At 36.9% G+C, this 18,273-nt stretch overlaps 1 protein-coding gene across 4 annotated transcripts in view; it reads right to left on the bottom strand.

The window, feature by feature from the left end:
* atxn1a (ataxin 1a) overlaps positions 1–18,273 on the bottom strand; it is a 143,437-nt gene that overhangs the window by 20,457 nt on the left and 104,707 nt on the right. The window lies entirely within an intron of this gene.

Here is an 18,273-nt window from a genome sequence, read left to right as displayed (position 1 = left end):
TCTTACTGTATTCACGGAGACAAGAGCCGTCGCTATTTTCATTTTTAAACACTTGCAGTCTGTATAATTCATAAACACAACTTCATTCTTTATAAATCTCTCCAACAGTGTAGCATTAGCCGTTAGCCACGGAGCACAGCCTCAAACTCATAGAGAATCAAATATAAACATCAAAATAAATACTTTACTCATAATTCGAAGCATGCATACAGCATGCATCTTTTAAGATCCATTTGAGGTTTATATTAGCGGTGTGAACTTTGTAAATGTGCTGTAATATAATCGAGAGCTCGTGAGGCAGGGAGCAGGCGAATTAAAGGGGCGGCGCGCTGAAAAAAATCAGTGCATAGTTAATGATGCCCCAAAATAGGCAGTTAAATTTTTTTTTTTTTAAATCTATGGGGTATTTTGAGCTGAAACTTCACAGACACATTCAGGGGACACCTTAGACTTATATTACATCTTGTGAAAAAGCATTCTTGGGCACCTTTAAGTTTAATTCCTCCTGCTGTGAGAAAAGGCAACAAATGATCAGCTATGAATCGGGCTAAGGTAAGGAGATAGTTTTGAAAACAGGCTGGTTATGTACTTGATGAAAAATTATTTTGGATAATTTTTAAACAAACAAAAAAAAACACAGAACAGACAGTAGCTTTAAGTACTGAGTAACATTAATTAACATACTATAGGGTTAGGATCAGGGTTTGGTTTGGGTTAATTGCATATAATTACTGTTATTAGTATAGCAAGTACATGTAATGTGTAACAAAGACACTAATTTTTATTGTGCATCATTTCTAGTCAAACTGAATATTATTATAACTGTTATTTTTAGGATATAAACAATATGAAATTAGCCTTGGGAAGACTAATCTACCATTTTAATGCAAAAATATCTCAAAATGTCATTTCCACCACAGAATAATGTCATGCTGGAATTAACTAGTCAAAAGTGTATTAAATGAGTATTTTCAAAAGTGCTTCATAGCTGAAGATATAAGCCTATAGACAGACGAGTAAATATGCCCTCTCCCTTATATGTGCAGTATGCACTCCCACACACGGCACTAATCATTTCAGCAGAAGAGCGCACACAAACAGACCCACACACACTTTCACGGAGAGTCACGGCATTCCCCGGATTAGAAGCTCATTTCAGGTGAGCTCAATGAAAGCACAAGGACATTGTGATGCTAATCCCATACAGTAACATCTCATCTAATTGGAGGTCTCTGAACCTCTTAGTTTTTGCACCATTTAAATGATAAATACTAGAGAGAACTGTCGCTATACCGCTTGTGCAGTTCTATAAACTCACCAGCAGGGGGTGCTAGAGACAGCAACGTCTCAGATTCATAGCTAAAGGCTAGAGTTTGTTTAGCTGACCTAGTTAGCTATGCAGTTTTGATAAATGCATATTCTGCTCATTGGTGGCGAGGATGGTGCAATAAGAGCGGACAACAGAAATGTCTCCCACAAAGGAAAAAAAATAAAGATTCTTTATTGGCATCGATGGTTCCAAGAAGAAACTTGAACTTTTCTATTGTTCTTTCTTTCCATTGTTCCAAATGTTCTTTACAGTAAGAAAAAAAAAAAAAAAATTAGTTCTTTTAAGAACTTTGGTTCTTTGGGGAACCAAAAATGGATATGAAACTCATCTTTTGGAACCTTTATTTGTAAGAGTATTGAAAAAGAGGGTGAAAGCCAGGGTTATTAAAATTAATAAACTAAATTCTGTTATGTGACATTCAATAAATGTTAACCAAAATAAAATAAGATATTAAACATTAGCTTATTTTATTTTAGGTAGTTTCCAAGGCAATATTTCTCATTTTCATTTAGTTTAACTTGATGTACTAAACACAGAAACACAGAACATTACGAAATCAAAATGAAAAAGGAAAATATATATAAATAATAATATTTAAAAAATAAAATATGAATAAAAAGTATCTCAAATGATACTAAAATAACACATTTGAAAGCTCAAACTTCCTGTTTATGATCAGATTCTTTATGAAAAAAGATGTTCTCTACCAGGCCTAGATTGAACCTGCAGACATTTTCTGCATTTCCCACACTGATTTTAGTGGAAAGTCAGCTGATGTCTGTGGAATGTATTTAAATTTGATAAAATGTGTTTAGTGAAGTACTAGACTATTATTGCTAGCTGAAAACATCCTCAAAATAACCAAAATATGGAATAAACGAACACACAAGGGGCGTGCAGAACTTTGTGAATGATGCTCGCTGAAGTTCTGCGTGCGCATACTCCATGTGGGCCTGCCGATGAGTCAATTTAACGCACGACTGAACGCGTCCCTATGGGCTGTGTTATGGAAAGTATGAGGCAGTCAGAGGTTGTCAGTGCTTTGAGCTCGGGCTCGGTCATTAATGCGAGTCAATCTGAAGCGCAGCGCATGACGGGCACGCAAGGAGTTCCCTTGTTAGGCAAGGGAGTGCGTGCTGTTTACAGAACCGCAGTCAACAAAACAAGCGGCACGGGAAGGTTTGTCTGTTGCCGTGGCAACAAATTAGCTATGCTCACCATTTCTGGGCCTTTAGGGTAATTCAATTAGTTTTCGTGTGTTTACTCCGAAGCGCGTGCAGTCACCTGAGAGATTGATAAATGGACGGGGGGAAGAGAGAAACAAAGAGATACAGACAAGAGATTATGAGGACAGATATAAGTAGAGTAGAGCAGGATAAAAAGGCTGCATCTGTTAACTACCTGATAACAAAGTATCCCCTTAAATTATTTTTGCAGGAGATGAATCTACTCTCCTCTCTACAGATTGCAGTCATTAAGTAAGAGAAAGAGGGTCCATTTAAGGCGTAGCACATTCAGAACAGCTTTAATTCCTCTTGGAATGCTGTCATGCGAGTCATGAAATGTGATATATTGCACATTATTGAAGAAAGACTTTCCATTCTATCTGTAATGTTTAGCAACTGACAACCAATCAGAAACTAAGCCATGCTTGTCTCGTTAACTATGCATGAGCTTTGTACAGTTGCAGAAATGCTCACTTCCTGTTTTTAGTTTCGGCATCTGAGGGAAGTTAATAGGGTTAAACGCAACAGTGCTGGGAAATGCGTATCTGGAGAGATACAGATTGATATTATATTCATTTTAAGATGACCAGAGAGGGCATTGTTGTGCTGTTCTTGTCCAATCAATGTTATTAATCGTTTAAATATGAATATGAAATAAAAAAAATAAAAACGTTAACAAGAGTTTACAACGTTTAGTGAAATTTCGAAACCCTGGATTAATGCTGCGTTCACGCCATGTCAGAATTATTGTAATAAAAACAAGGGAATTCAGATTCTCTCAGAGTTGTTCAAATGTTCAGAAATGATTTTTTATATGGTAATGCTCACAATACCAAACAGGATCTATGTTTCAATGTATTCACCTCTATCAAATCTTTCAAAATATTCAAAAATGAATAGAACAGGTACACACAGTAACACTGTTATAATATAATATAATACAATCACATCTCATGTTTAACCACTATAAGAGCCAGCTACAAATCCTCGAAGCACTGGCTAAGATTAAGCTGTTCTCGGCGGGTACACGAGCTCTGAATGGCCGCTGGTGGCCTGGAGCTCACATCTCTGAAAACGTCTAAACAAATTGTAAAATAGGCGCTACAATTAAATATGAGTCACATATTTCAGGTCTAAGCAACAAAATTCTTGCCTAAAAAACTCTTAAAACTACAGTTTGTGGTACAACAAGTGTAGTATTTGTAAAAAAAAAAAAAAATACAGTGGATTTGCTCAGCCGCCATGAAAGTCGCTTCAAGCGGAGTGATACAAACGTTGAAAAGGTAGGAGTGCTGTTATCACTAGAATATCGCAGATTCGAGAACCAGAAAGAACTGTTGTATAATATAATATACTATAATATAATAACATTTTATATGGATCATTTCAAGTGTATAAAGCCTGATGGTTCCAACAGTGAAAGCATGATCCCAGAGTGCATCTGGTCTTGAAATTATCCAACCTAATGACTCTAACATGGTGGATGTCCAGACTATCACAGGCACATCTATTTTAAACAGTTTCTTTTATTATATTACTTGGAAAGCTGAGTTCAAATCATATCCAAGTACAACACTTGACACATGCTGCTAATCACAGTATGTATAAATAAACATGAATAAAAATATATTAATTTATACAGCCATATGCACATACATAAAGTCTTTTATATTCATGCTTCTATAAATAGTCACAGTTCTGTTTGCCTAACTCACAAAATGATTGGTTTCATATTCCACTGAATGCTCAGGTGTGATGCACTCTTGCCGTCTGCCAAAAAATTAGTTCTTTCTGTGTGATTCAGAGGGTGCGGCGATTTAAAAATGCACTCAAATTAAACTTCACAGGAAAGCTCTGCACCATTCAGCGGAATGTAACCGCCCTCTCATGGCCAGATGTGTCCTTTTACATGCACGCACACTGAATGGTTTCAGACTGATATGCATTTTCAGAAGCAGACCTGAATAGCAGCGAGCCTTTGATGGCACCTGCACGAGAGAGAATGGCTGTGACTCCCTCCGACTGTCTGCCGTTCAGCTGTGGCTTCCCTCTCTCTGCTTCTGTGTCGCTGTGAACTCCAGAGACGTGTCGCCAAGGAGACACATGAAAGGCTCTATACATACGCATAATGCGCACCCACGCATACATATGTGCATGAAAGAGGTCTCCCGCACAAGACTCCCAGCATGCCCATTACATACTACATTACTTTTAAAGGCATAGTTCAATAAAAAATAAAAAAATTAAATTCTGTCATCATTTACTCACACTCATCTTGTTCCAAACCCGTGTGACTTACATTCTTCTGTGGAACAAAAAATGAGATATTTTGAAGAATGTCCTGGCTGCTCTTTTCCATATTGTGAAAGCAAATGTTTTCAAAAATACAGTCTCATAAAAACAGTCCACATGACTTACTAATACTTTTATGATAATTTAAGTGTAGTTCTAGAGTTTGACGTTTCCAGTCCCCAGGTGAATTATTCCTTTAACCCAGTGTCTCCTTCTCTCAATCACTTCTATAATCATGCGGAACATTCTCCCTTGCTTGTATCACCGTCATTTGGCACTAACATCCCAACAATGACTCATTAGCTGGGTGAATAGACAGATTGGCAAAGAGAGAGAAGCGTCACAGTCATACCCAGCATGCCCAGCAGCATTACAGAGTGGAGCATTAACCCCATACTGAGCCCTGAGGAGAGAGGAATGACTGCAGATTAACTTTATGTGCTTTTTACTGAATCGCCAGCAGCAAATTGTGATGGCCGAATGCTGAGCTAACACCAGTGAGACCGCAACACTTCAGTCAGAATAAAAAGTAGTCGGCTTTTGGTTTTTGTGCTATTCAGAATTGAATGGAGAATGTTTTTTCAAATGCAATTGAGTGCCTGTAGAATTGTAAATGAATTTGAATTTAAAGAAGTAATTCAAAGAAGTGTTGACTTTAATACAGTAATGCATTGTATTTGTCTGTATAAATGACCCATATCAAACACACAATATAGGATATTTCCAAAAACATTAGATAATGTATTAGGTAATAATTAGATAAAGACTTAGAAAAGTATTTACATACTTATATAACTTATATGACTTATTTTATTAAGATACATTTATACTTTTAATTAGCAAAAATGCATTAAATTGATCAAATGTGACAGTATATAATGTTACAATATTTCTATTACAGATAAATGCTGTTCTTTTGAACTTTCTATTCAAAGGAACCTGAAAAAAAAAAATTATCACCGTTTCCACAAAAAATTTTAAGCAGCACAGCTTTTTATTTTTGTATTTTTTTTTTTTTTTTAACATTGATAATAGTAAGAAATGTTTCTTAAGCACCAAATTAGCATATTAGAATTATTTCTGAAGGATCATGTGACACTGAAGACCGGAGTAATGATGCAGAAAATCAGCTTTGTCATCTCAGAAATAAATTATATTTTTAAATATATTACAAAAATAACAATAATAATCATAATATTTCACAATAATACAGTTTGTACTGTAATAAATAAAGCCTTAGAGAGCATAAAGTTTCAAAAACATCAAAAAAATCTTACCGACCCCAAACTTTTGAATGATGAAGTGCATTTAATTTCATTATACTTACCTCATTATACTTAGTGCATTTAATTACATTATATATACACAACATATATGTATGATCATGTTAAATAATAAAAAAAAACTTCCTAAAGTACAGTAAATTCCTCTATTTCTGTCATTCCATTTTAAATTCGATTAAATTCTGCAATTCTGAATTTTGCCCAACCTTATTGGTCTGTTTCTATTTTCCTAAATGCTCTCTCCACCACAGAGAGGCCCCATTCTCTCTTTCTAATAAGCGTAATACCGTAGGAGGGGAGAGAGAGAGTGAGAGAGGGCTGGGATGAAACCGTAGACGAACAGAAACTCAGTCCTGGCTCTGTTCATTCTCTCTCACTGAAGTCTGAGGGTGTAACTATAAATGAGAGTGAGGGAGGTCTCTGAGGTCAGCCAAGTCACTGAACAAAAATACTCACATACGTTTACCTAGCTAAACAAGGATAAACCATAGACTTATATTGTGTTTATATAAAGCTAATTACAATCACTTCAGACTAACCTTCACCCAAACCCAGTACTGGAGCTCAACCCTTTGGTATGTGGGTGGAGGTGACAACGCCAGGGTAAGGCAAGCTCTAGAAATGGGATAAAACATATATATATAGATGTGAGCATGTAAGATATGCTGCTGCTGCATGAATAGACATAAATCCTGTAGCAGATCATGGCAGGTGGAGCTGGGGAAGGTGGAGGGCTTCAGAGGAACTAGCTTAGGACTAGCTTACAGCAAACAATGATCCAGGCTATTTAAATGTTGAGCAAACAATCTCACTGGCTGCAGGATCAGCAGAGGCCAATCAGTTTGTGTTATGTGGTAATGATGTGATTGCTTGCAGATTGCATGTAAAGGCCCGTACACACCGGGACGAATATCGCACGCGTTTATCGTCAGCATTTTTCAAGACGTTTTTTGTGTTCACACCCAAGCGATTTTCACCGGCGATGCGCCGAGTGAAAGTGCAAATTCACTCCCTGACAGTATGTGGCGCTTGTGCTTAACAGTAGTTCAAATAAACATATGATATTAATAAAGTTAAAGAAGATAAAAAAAAAAAATGCATATATAAAATGGCATAGGCCTACATATATATATATATATATATATATATATATATATATATATATATAGTCAGAAACGGTAGTGCAAATAAGTCACAATGACAGTAGTACAAGTGAACGGTAGTGTAAATAAACATATTTATGAAACAGACATTCTCAGCTATATTTCTTGAATGTAAAAAAAAAAAAAAAAAGTAAAAATACAGAAATAATACACATCTGTGACAGAGCACCCATAGTGTGCGTCTCAATCAGCTCTCTACTTAACTAGTCAGGGCACTGATCAGGGAGTCGGCCACATTCATTTACATGGTATACTGATACACGACCTAGGAAGCTAGGGAGCTGTTTGAGATGCAGGGATAGTTTGTAGGGGTCTTCCTCGTCTACTTACTTTCTCTTCGTCGTCTTGTGTGCTCGGCAAGACAGTTTTGTGCTTGAGCACCACCAAGTCGTGTTTTACTGTAACTTCAGCAGCTCCAGGCACGTGAACAAAAGCACCAATCTCATTGGTCGGCCAGTTTTTAACGTGGCGCGTCAAACCAAAAAAACGAACCCGAGGCGTTTTTTTTTTTTTTTTTTTTTAAAAATGACGCTTTTACGCCTCACGTTTTTCGCGTCGGTGTGCACACTCACATTGGCGCCCGTTGTTTAGTCACGAGCCGTTAAACGTCGGCGAAAATCGTGCGCGATATTCGTCCCGGTGTGAACAGGCCTTAAGCCTGCATGTTTTAGAGTTTCATGGCTGAACTAGATATGAGAAAATATAAAGAAATGTCCCTTTTTAATATCACAGTTCCAATAACTTAGGACACTATATAGACCTTTCTACTGACTGTGAAAAACACCCAAGGGAAAGATGCCCAGGGTCCCTGATCACCTGAGTGAACATGCCATATTCCACGTAACCATATGTCCCCCCGAGACGAGACGTATATATTTTTATATGTTGATAGTACATGAATGACATCTACGATGACTGTATTAATAAGCATGACATTGGCACAGTGTTTTGTGTCATTCTGAAATGATACTAGCACTGAATGACCTCTAAATCTGAGTCACAGAAATGAGAGACAGCACCACAGAGCCAAAGCTTCAATTGAGTTCGAAAAGTGCAGATTAGATGCACATAATTGCAGACGTATGCCGGAATCTGGTTTCGACCTCGAATCGATTTCACGGGTTTGTTTGTCCTTAGCGCAAACAGTTGCCGGTGCCTCTGTGTCTTGTCCGCCGCTACCGCTCAATGCGTCCTTCTCGCCTTCACTCCATTCACAAGCGATCCTAAATCCGCCACTATGCGAAGTGTGTATCAGTGTGTGTGTGACGGATTACGGCACGGCAAAGCACTGCTAAGCCTCTCTATTACTCAATAATCCCACAGAAGTGTGTACACATGCTCTTGCAGAACACGCAGACATACTTACAAATAGAGACTAAAGATACACACGCTTGTGACAAATAAGAGGCAGAACAACACGCACGCTCAGAGAGGAGACTGTGTTCGAGCAGTTTAATGGGTCATGTCTCAAACTAGCACGAACATATCAAAAGACACTTTAAAGAAATTACACAATCACTGATAACTATAAATAAATCAAAAGAAAGCAAAGCATACTTTTTCAGTCAAAAAAATGAATTGTTGGATTTACTTAAAAAAAGCTGTTTCAAGTGGTTCCATGCAACTATATTGAGTCATTTGTACAAATAGCAAATTATTTGCATGAACAAAAGAAATTCAAGTAAAGCTAGCAAAATTTCTTTGAGTAAAAACAAATCATTTGAATTTGTCATTGTTACTAGGGCTGGGCGATATATCGCATGCGATTCTCACGCGCATTTCGTCAGTAAAGCCGGTTCCCTGATTACCGCTAAATCGCCATCACCTGCTTTAAAATGGAGCGCCTTTTAATAGACAGAGCCGTAGTTCACGGACAAGCCACGCAAAATCGCGTTCAGCATCGAAGATGAATCGACTTCGATAATGAACCTGTTTTTGCGTGGCTTATCAGTGAACTACGGCTCTGTCTATTAAAAGGCGCTCCATTTTAAAGCAGGTGATGGCGATTTAGCGGTAATCAGGGAACCGGCTTTACTGACGAAATGCGCGTGAGAATCGCATGCGATATATCGCCCAGCCCTAATTGTTACATAATATTTATATGTGCAGTTTACTTGAAATGTTATGTTAAATTTATCTAACTATCTGCACTAAAAAAATGCACTACAAATATAACTCATTGAACAAACTTAATTGAATTGAGAGCAGGAATTTCATCCTATAAACGTGTATATGAGTGTTCACAGTCTAAACACAGGCGCGACTCTTCTGCATGATGGTAACCACAAAATTCAAAAACATTACAGAAACTACTCTAAATGTCCAACATAACTGAACATTAAAGATTAACATAAACTAACAACATATTTTCCTTTACTGAAAAACACATAAAATAACACTTTAATCCCTAAATTTACTCTCCTAATTCAGTCCCTTACAAAGCATGCTGGGAACTACGAATCCACTGCCCAGTTAGTTATGTTAACATTAATTTGTGCGTTTCACTCAGCAAGGTTAAGTTGACTGAACAAACACTTATTAAAGGCAGGGTAGGTAAGAAATTTTGTTCCAAATTTGTTTAAACTTTCTATATATATACATGCATAATTAAAATGTAAGAACTCTGATAAAAAGAGTATAAAAATTCGAGTGACTCTAGACCGTTTAATCTGTATTAAACACAGCTCATTATTTCCATCCGGGACGAAACATAGGATTGGCTTAGGCGGCTGTCACTCTCTCGCAACCATGGCAACCACCTTTTTGCCACACATGACCTGCCCACTTGCGCGCGCACGTTTGATTTGGGGAATCCAAGAGGCATGGATCCTAGGAATACCAAAACAATGGCAGAGAAACAGCAAGCTAAATTCACAGTACCGGCCTATGCAGTTAGTGAAGGCAAACCAGGCAAAAAAGGAAGACAGTAACAGTACAAGAAAAGGCAATGAACAAAAAGTCTTTGAATAAACAAAGAAATAAAACGCGAGTTAATATCGGCGTGGCTTTCCAGCGATGGCGAGAACTGAGGGAACTCAAGGGGCTGAAAAGTGACTCCTTGATGGCTTTATTTCTGCTGGACAGGTAAATCTTTCTTTTTGTATTTTGATCATACATATTTTTTTGTTTATTTGTTCATGAAGCATGTGTCATTAGCACACGTAGCTGCGTAATATAGCTAACATAACATTACTTAGCGAGCCGTAGTAGAGACGATAAATAATGATAGCTATAGTGTTGAATTGTGCATAATTTTACCCTCTGTCTAACTCTTTTACGATGTTCACCTGTAAGTTTACCTGCACGTTTTTGTCGCCTTTGTTTTGTTTTTATATTCTCTACCTATGTTTACTGATGTCTTTATCTTGTATCTGTGTGTGTCGTACACACTTTGTTGTATGTATGTGTTATTATTTTGTGTCTGCAATGCAGTTGTGAGTTGATATTTGAGTGTATGTTACTCTGTTGATCTGTAGAACAACGTATATGTTATGAATCTTACACGAAATTCATCTTCATCACAGTGTAAATGATGGTAATGGAAAAACGTGTATCATGCAACCTGTTTTTAGCTTTGCCTTATAGATAACTAGCTCGTTAGCGAATCAAAAAAATATATATTTTAAACTTTACCAATATCAATATGCTAGCTTGATAGTGAGTACTTATTTGTTTATCTTCATAATTATAAAGTTATTTTTATTACATGTGATTCTGACATGATGTCACTACATGCACTGTGCTCCTTCCTCTCCGTTCGTCTCAGGTAAATAATGCGTCTTCCAGCTCAGTGGTCGGAGTCGCACGTTCATGCGTTTTGGGGGCGTGGCTTTGGAAGGAGCCCAGAAGGGAGGGGGTGGAGTGAATGGAAATAATGAGCTGTCTTTAAAACAGTCGTGAGAGGTCTACAGACACTCGATTTTTATACTTTCTTTTTCAGAGTACTTACATTTTAATTATGTATTGATATATAAATAAAGTTTAAACAAATTTTGAAAAAAAGTTTTTTATACATTTTTTTACCTACCCTGCCTTTAAGTAAAGCTGACAATACTCATTTTTAGTAGAAACAACTTGAATTAAGTTCATGTAGATACATGGGTTTTTAAGTAATGTGAACAAGATGGTTTGAGTAAAATTAACAACAGTGTGTTTTGTGTGTGTATAAGTATACTATTACTAATATTATAATTATTATTAGATATTATGAGTGCCATATTACAAGCTGCTTACAGTATGAGCTCCTATCAGTTAAAAAAAACAGCAATACATTATCATAAAATATGTTATTTTATAATAAATATTTTCTATAAAAAATTAAGAAGTGATTACAACTATTTGAAATGTTAAAAAATGAATGATTATTTTTATTATTAGGTATTGTGAGCATTATTCATTATTATGATCGGCATTCATGAAAAAGCATTCATTTTAAAAATTTAGATTTTTTTTATTATAAAGTAAGTATTATTAAAGTAAGTATTAAATATAAGTATTTTTTTTATCTCAAAATCTCATTAAAAATTGTAAATTGACATTTGGAATGTTTTCACATCATGACTATTAGTAGGAATTATGAACAGCATATTATGGATAGTATTAGGTATGAGCAGCATATTAGGATTACTATTAAGTATTATCAGTGGCATATTACAATCAGCTTATTAGTTATCAATTAAAAAAAAATAATAATAATTAGCAAAATAAATTCTAAAATATGCAAAATACAGTATTACAAAAAATTATTTATAAAATAATATATTTTAATAATAAAATTATTATTTAACCAAACAATAAAAAACACCTTTAGTGTGTGTCCATAGCACTGAAAGAGTTTCTGCGTCAGTGCACCTCCACACACTGTCCTTTTGCATAAAAGACCACCAACCCATGTAGCAGCATGCAACACGCAGCCGTAAGGCTACACAAACCTCAGAGCTACAGCCCATTATCACGACTGTACTGCTGAGAATACCGACCCCTGCATACAACTTACAGCTGCATCACGCTGAACCCGCAAAGACAGAACACAAAAGTGGACCTCCACCAAACACACAAACACACATATACACACACACAATGCACCAAAGCACAGCATGAGGTCCTGTTCAAAGCTATTCACACACTGTGAACCATGCAGAGAAGTCTTTATGTTCCTGAGAGAGCAGGGCCACAGGATTCAGGATGGAGGCTCTTTGAATTGTGGCAAAATAGGACGACGTGCAATTGTGTTTGGTGTGGCCTTGTTTGACTCCGTCGTGGCTCAGTGGTTCCGGCCAAACTAAGACAGACTGAAGGGTTGGTTTGAGGACGCTGCTGTGATCCATAACAATACTCATGTCTGCCCACACAGCACAGATTGGCTGATGTACTGTACACATCAGGTGTGGGTCACAAAAATGTATTGGAAACGCTAATTTATGAATGTCACTGCATTAGATATACAACATCCCAAACCCAAGTGACACCTTGAAAGAAATAATGCTAAAACTACATTTTTGAGCCATTTTGCCTTTTATTTATTCTGCTTTAAATAAAAGGTGCATATCTTAAACTATAATCAGCTTAAAAATATATTGAAAATCATAAAGTCTTTTGTGTCAAATATATGTGATAATTTGAGGGATTGTTATTAGCTACATTTATATAAAATTAATATGGTTAATGGTTACTATATATAAATTTTGACCTTTTGTCATTGTATGCACTGACACTGACTGTTCAGGAAAGGTTTTTTTTGCTATTTAGTATTTTGGAAGAAAATAAAAACCAAAAAGGTGAATACCTTGAATGTACCTTATATTGTTATTTTAGCAATTTAAAACAATTTTAATTTGGTTTGACATTTCATATTATTTTGCATAACAAAAAAAAATAAAATATAAAAAAAAAAAAATAATAATTAAACATTTAAATAAATAACATAAGGCTCAACAGAAGCATAATTGACACAGAAAACCAAATTTCTGATCAGGTCAAAATCATAACACATTGTGCTGTGATCTCTCAAGCGCAGGCTAAACAGAGTGATATCTCTCATCCTGTGAACGCTCTCTTTAGCAGTCTTGTGATCATTCATTCATGACCAATTAAACATTTAGATAACACTGAGGTAATAAATAGAGGGTGAGAAATGAGTATGACGGGCCAGCTCCCCAAACCGACCACCTAAAGCCGAAATCCGATAGCATGAGAATCACATGATCTTGTGCGAAAGGAGAGAACGAGAAAGAAACTGAGTTTATATTAGGAATAAATACAGCCGAAAAGAAAGCCCCCGATGGTGCTTTGAGTTTATGTACAAGCCGAACAAATATACAAAAGCTTTTATTGGTGGAGCTCATAAAACACATTTCATGTTTCTCTGTAAGCACCACCAACGTCATTTTTTGGTATTTTGACCTTTGCTGTTGCTTAAACATGCCCTGTGATGTGGGTTACAAAGCAGAATATTGACGATTATTCATTGTGAGTAATCAGGAAGACAAAACTCCCGCAAATGTCAAACATACACTCAATACATCAGGATCGAGGTCGACCTGGATATAAATGGAAGCTAATAGCAGCAACACTTCTTAGAATATTACTTCACATTCATCGCTTGGCTCTCCTTGACCCTGTCAAGGATTTTTAAAATAACCTCTATGAACCTGCATGTTTCTATCCCAACAAAGTTGTTGGTTTTACATGCAGAATGAGTTTGTAATGCAATTCATGCAACTTGATGCCATATATGAATAGTGTGTCTTCTGCATCGAGCTCCCCACCTCTGGCCTCAAAGCTTGTGCACACTGGCAGAGGGTCAGCGGGTCACCTTTCACACACGCCACCAAATCCCTGGCGTATTGGAGCTTGTTTGGAGGTATAATATAACATATAATTGGTTTCCAAGAATGAGCTACAGTCAAAAATCATCCAGGCTGGTAACAAGTAACTAAAGAGTCTGAAGATAACATCAGCATTTATGTCTAGTGTGAAGGAATGATAATCCTTGTAAAAATAATTGTGAATGCATGCACTTAATTTACACTTAAATTCGCATCTGACGTCTAGATTTCCAGCAGTAACAGTCTGACCTCTTGACCCAGTCTGTCAGACATAAGACCTCTACTACCTGAGAATAAGAGCAACAGTTGTTTGGTTTCAGATGAACCACTTCGGTGATTAAAAAAGCAAAAGCAAACATTTGTGCTCTTAAGTCCCTAAAGGCCATTTGTTCTCTTAAGTCCCTAAAGGAAATTCAGTTTAAGAGGTTGTTTGGATAAAGGATAAATGTGTGAATGTGCGTGTATTTAGAATGAGTGTATTATTAGAGCGAACCATTATTGTTGTTGAGTGTTTATATAAATTTAAGGCAAGTCAGTTCACTATTCATAACACCCCCGGGCAGTTATATATATAGCTCCTGTACTTAATTAAGTAAAGACTGATTAAATAAATCCTAATCTATCATGTATTCGTAATTCAAAATCAGAAATAAAATATAATGTCCTTAAGCTTAAATCTCATTACAAAAAAACAAAACAGTATTTTTAGTAGTATGATTTATAAGCTGTTTTCCACATGGGGACCAAAAACATGTCCAAAATTGTGAAAGATTTCTGGTATTTCCATCCTGGTATATCCGTAGGGAATACCTGAACACACACACATACACACACTCAAACACACACCTAAACCAGTTTGAAAAATCCAGTGTCTAACTGAAGTACAAAATATGACCTTGACTACATAGACTACACCTGCAAAACAAACTATGCAGTCAACATAGCCCCTATTAAGATCAAGAACAAATATTTTTAGCTCTAAATTAATATTTTTGGTCAGAAACAAGTGACTGCCACTCAAAAAATTGTAATACCGCCCTTTTGTGACAGTCAGCTAGACATTCCTGCTGATTCCCACCCCTAGGTCAAAGGTCAAATGAGTTTTGAGTTCATTTCTGGGAAGGTAATATCACAGTGTGTCAGAGAGCTGGATGTTTACTCCTCTACCATTCTTTCAATGTTCCATAACCTTTGACTTCCAAGCGGCTCCAGCGAATGAGGGCCAATGTGCTGAGAGACATGTTTATGACAGCAGTGGACGAGGTTTGTGGTATTCTGAACCTCAAGCCGTTCAAAACTGTTTAAATGAGAAAGATGTATGCTACATGTCTGCGTGTGAATGTTTGAAATTAAGAAGTGAAAAGCACGCAAACAGGTGCGAACGGGCACGTCTATGTGGACAGTTGGCAAAGTAGCTGTGATTGCGAGGTGCTTTTGTGTTTATGCTAGTAATTTATTTATTCTCCCTCTTTCTAGAAAGCGCTCCGCTGAGATCACAGTGTGAAAGGACACAGTTTTAAGTGCTGAGGGGGAGAGGGACTCAGGCACAATGGAATGCCACCGCTACTCCTGCCAAGAACACTTTTCCCATGCGCCCGGGAGCCAAGACTTCCCCCAACAGCCAAGAATAGCATTGCTGTCCTCACCAAACTCTCTCACACACACTAAGCAAACATAAGGCTGGGTTTGGCAGCACCCAAACTTCTAAAGGGTCATGTGTGCAGGACACACACCTGACAAAAAAGTTATTAGGATACAAAGATCACAGATGACTAGCTTAGTTTACCCAAAAATTCACCCTCATGTCGCTCCAAACATGTATGACTTTCATCAGTGGAACACAATATAAACACTGGGACATCTTTCAAAAATGTCGTCTTTTGTCTATACAATGAAAGTCAATGGGGTCCAAACACTCTTAAAGAGGCCATATTATGCCCTTTTACAAAGTCTTGATTTTGTTTTTGGGGTCTACTAGAATAGGTTTTCATGCTTGAATATTTAACAAGCACATTTTTCACATGTGTGCTCTGATTGGTCGGCTGGACCAGTGTGTCGTGATTGGTCAACGTTTGGAGCGTGTTTCGGAAATGTCACGCCCCTTACCATAACTGCGAGTAACAACACACTGCTAACAAAATTCAAACAGGACTCGTCCCTTTTTTTGCGTATGCCTTGGGTGGGAATTATTTAAAGGGCACCTATTATGCCCCTTTTCATAAGATGTAATATAAGTCTGTGGTGTCTCCAGAATGTGTCTGTGAATTTTCAGCATAAAAAAATACCACACAGATCATTTATTATAGCTTGTCAAATTCACCCCTATTTGGGTATGAGCAAAAACAAATTTTTTTGTGTGTGTCCCTTTAAATGCAAATGAGATGCTGCTCCCGCCCCCCCTTTCCAGAAGAGGGCGAAGCTTTAACTGAAGCTCACGCTTTGGTTGCTCAACAACAAAGCTGGAGAACCTCACGCAGCCAAAATGACGATTGTCAGTAAAAATAAAAATAAAAATAAAAATTTTTCACTAAAAAGAACTTTTTGTGGAATATAAAGATTCTGTGGATGTTAAAGTTTCTTCATGGTACCTTAGATACCAACAAAGAACCTTTATTTTTAACATTGAACAGAAGAAATACACAGAAATTTGAAATCAAATAAGGTAAATGATGTAAATGAGTAAATGATGTCAGCATTGACTATCCCTTTAAAGGTGCCCTAGAATCAAAAATTGAATTTACCTTGGCATAGTTGAATAACAAGAGTTCAGTACATGGAAATGACATACATTGAGTTTCAAACTCCATTGCTTCCTCCTTCTTATGTAAATCTCATTTGTTTAAAAGACCTCCGAAGAACAGGCGAATCTCAACATAAAACCGACTGTTGCGTAACAGTCGGGATCATTAATATGTACGCCCCCAAATTTGCATATGCCAGCTCATGTTCAAGGCATTACACAAGGGCAGCCAGTATTAATGTCTGGATCTGTGCACAGCTGAATCATCAGACTAGGTAAGCAAGCAAGGACAACCGCGAAAAATGGCAGATGGAGCAATAATATCTGACATGATCCATGATTACATGATATTTTTAGTGATATTTGTAAATTGTCTTTCTAAATGTTTCGTTAGCATGTTGCTAATGTACTGTTAAATGTGGTTAAAGTTACCATCGTTTATTACTGTATTCGCGGAGACAAGAGCCGTCGCTATTTTCATTTTTAAACACTTGCAGTCTGTATAATGCATAAACACATCTTCATTCTTTATAAAATCTCTCCAACAGTGTGTGATGTTAGCTTTAGCCACGGAACACCATCAAACTCATTCAGAATCAAATGTAAACATCCAAATAAATACTATACTCACATGATCCGATCCATACATGCAGCATGCATGACGAACATCTTGTAAAGATCCATTTGAGGGTTATATTAGCTGTGTAAACTTTGTTTATGCACTGTATATAGAGTCAAGAGCTCAGGGGGGCAGGGAGCGCACGATTTAAAGGGGCCGCAGCCTGAATTGGTGCATATTTAATGATGCCCCAAAATAGGCAGTTAAAAAAAATTAATTAAAAAAAAATCTATGGGGTATTTTGAGCTGAAACTTCACAGACACATTCAGGGGACACCTTAGACTTATATTACATCTTGTGAAAGAACGTTCTAGGACACCTTCAATGTTTTCATAAGCACATCACACTTTATCCTCCATATTTTTATAATGACATCACACTATATAAATTGACTCTAATGCATTCCAGTGTGCTCACAGCACCAATTTGTCATCCATTTCTCTAGGCTACTTTTTTTTAAATGTCTTTTAAGAACTAACCAACAGGAAAAACACATTGCCGAACCCCACCTTTGCCATATTAACACTTAACGGAAGATTAGAACGTTCAGAAAGCATTAGGAAGCGCAGGGTAAAAAAACAGCAGCGTGAGTGTGATGAACTGCTATGCTTCACCAGGCGCACTAAGAGGCCAGTGACCTTTAACAGGATGAGAGCTTTTACTCTAAAAGCCCACGATTGGTTAAAGGAGCCACTGGCATAGTAGAGCTGTCTAAGCTGAAAAATGGAGCGAGCAAGACAGAGGGAAAACAGACACAGAAAAGATAGCCTCAGCTCATGAAGTACTAATTTT

Source organism: Megalobrama amblycephala, linkage group LG9, assembly GCF_018812025.1.
Source record: "Megalobrama amblycephala isolate DHTTF-2021 linkage group LG9, ASM1881202v1, whole genome shotgun sequence".
NCBI classification, from domain to species: Eukaryota; Metazoa; Chordata; class Actinopteri; order Cypriniformes; family Xenocyprididae; genus Megalobrama; species Megalobrama amblycephala.
The sequence above is the reverse complement of the archived record's forward strand: the minus strand, read 5'-3'. Positions and strand labels throughout refer to the sequence as shown.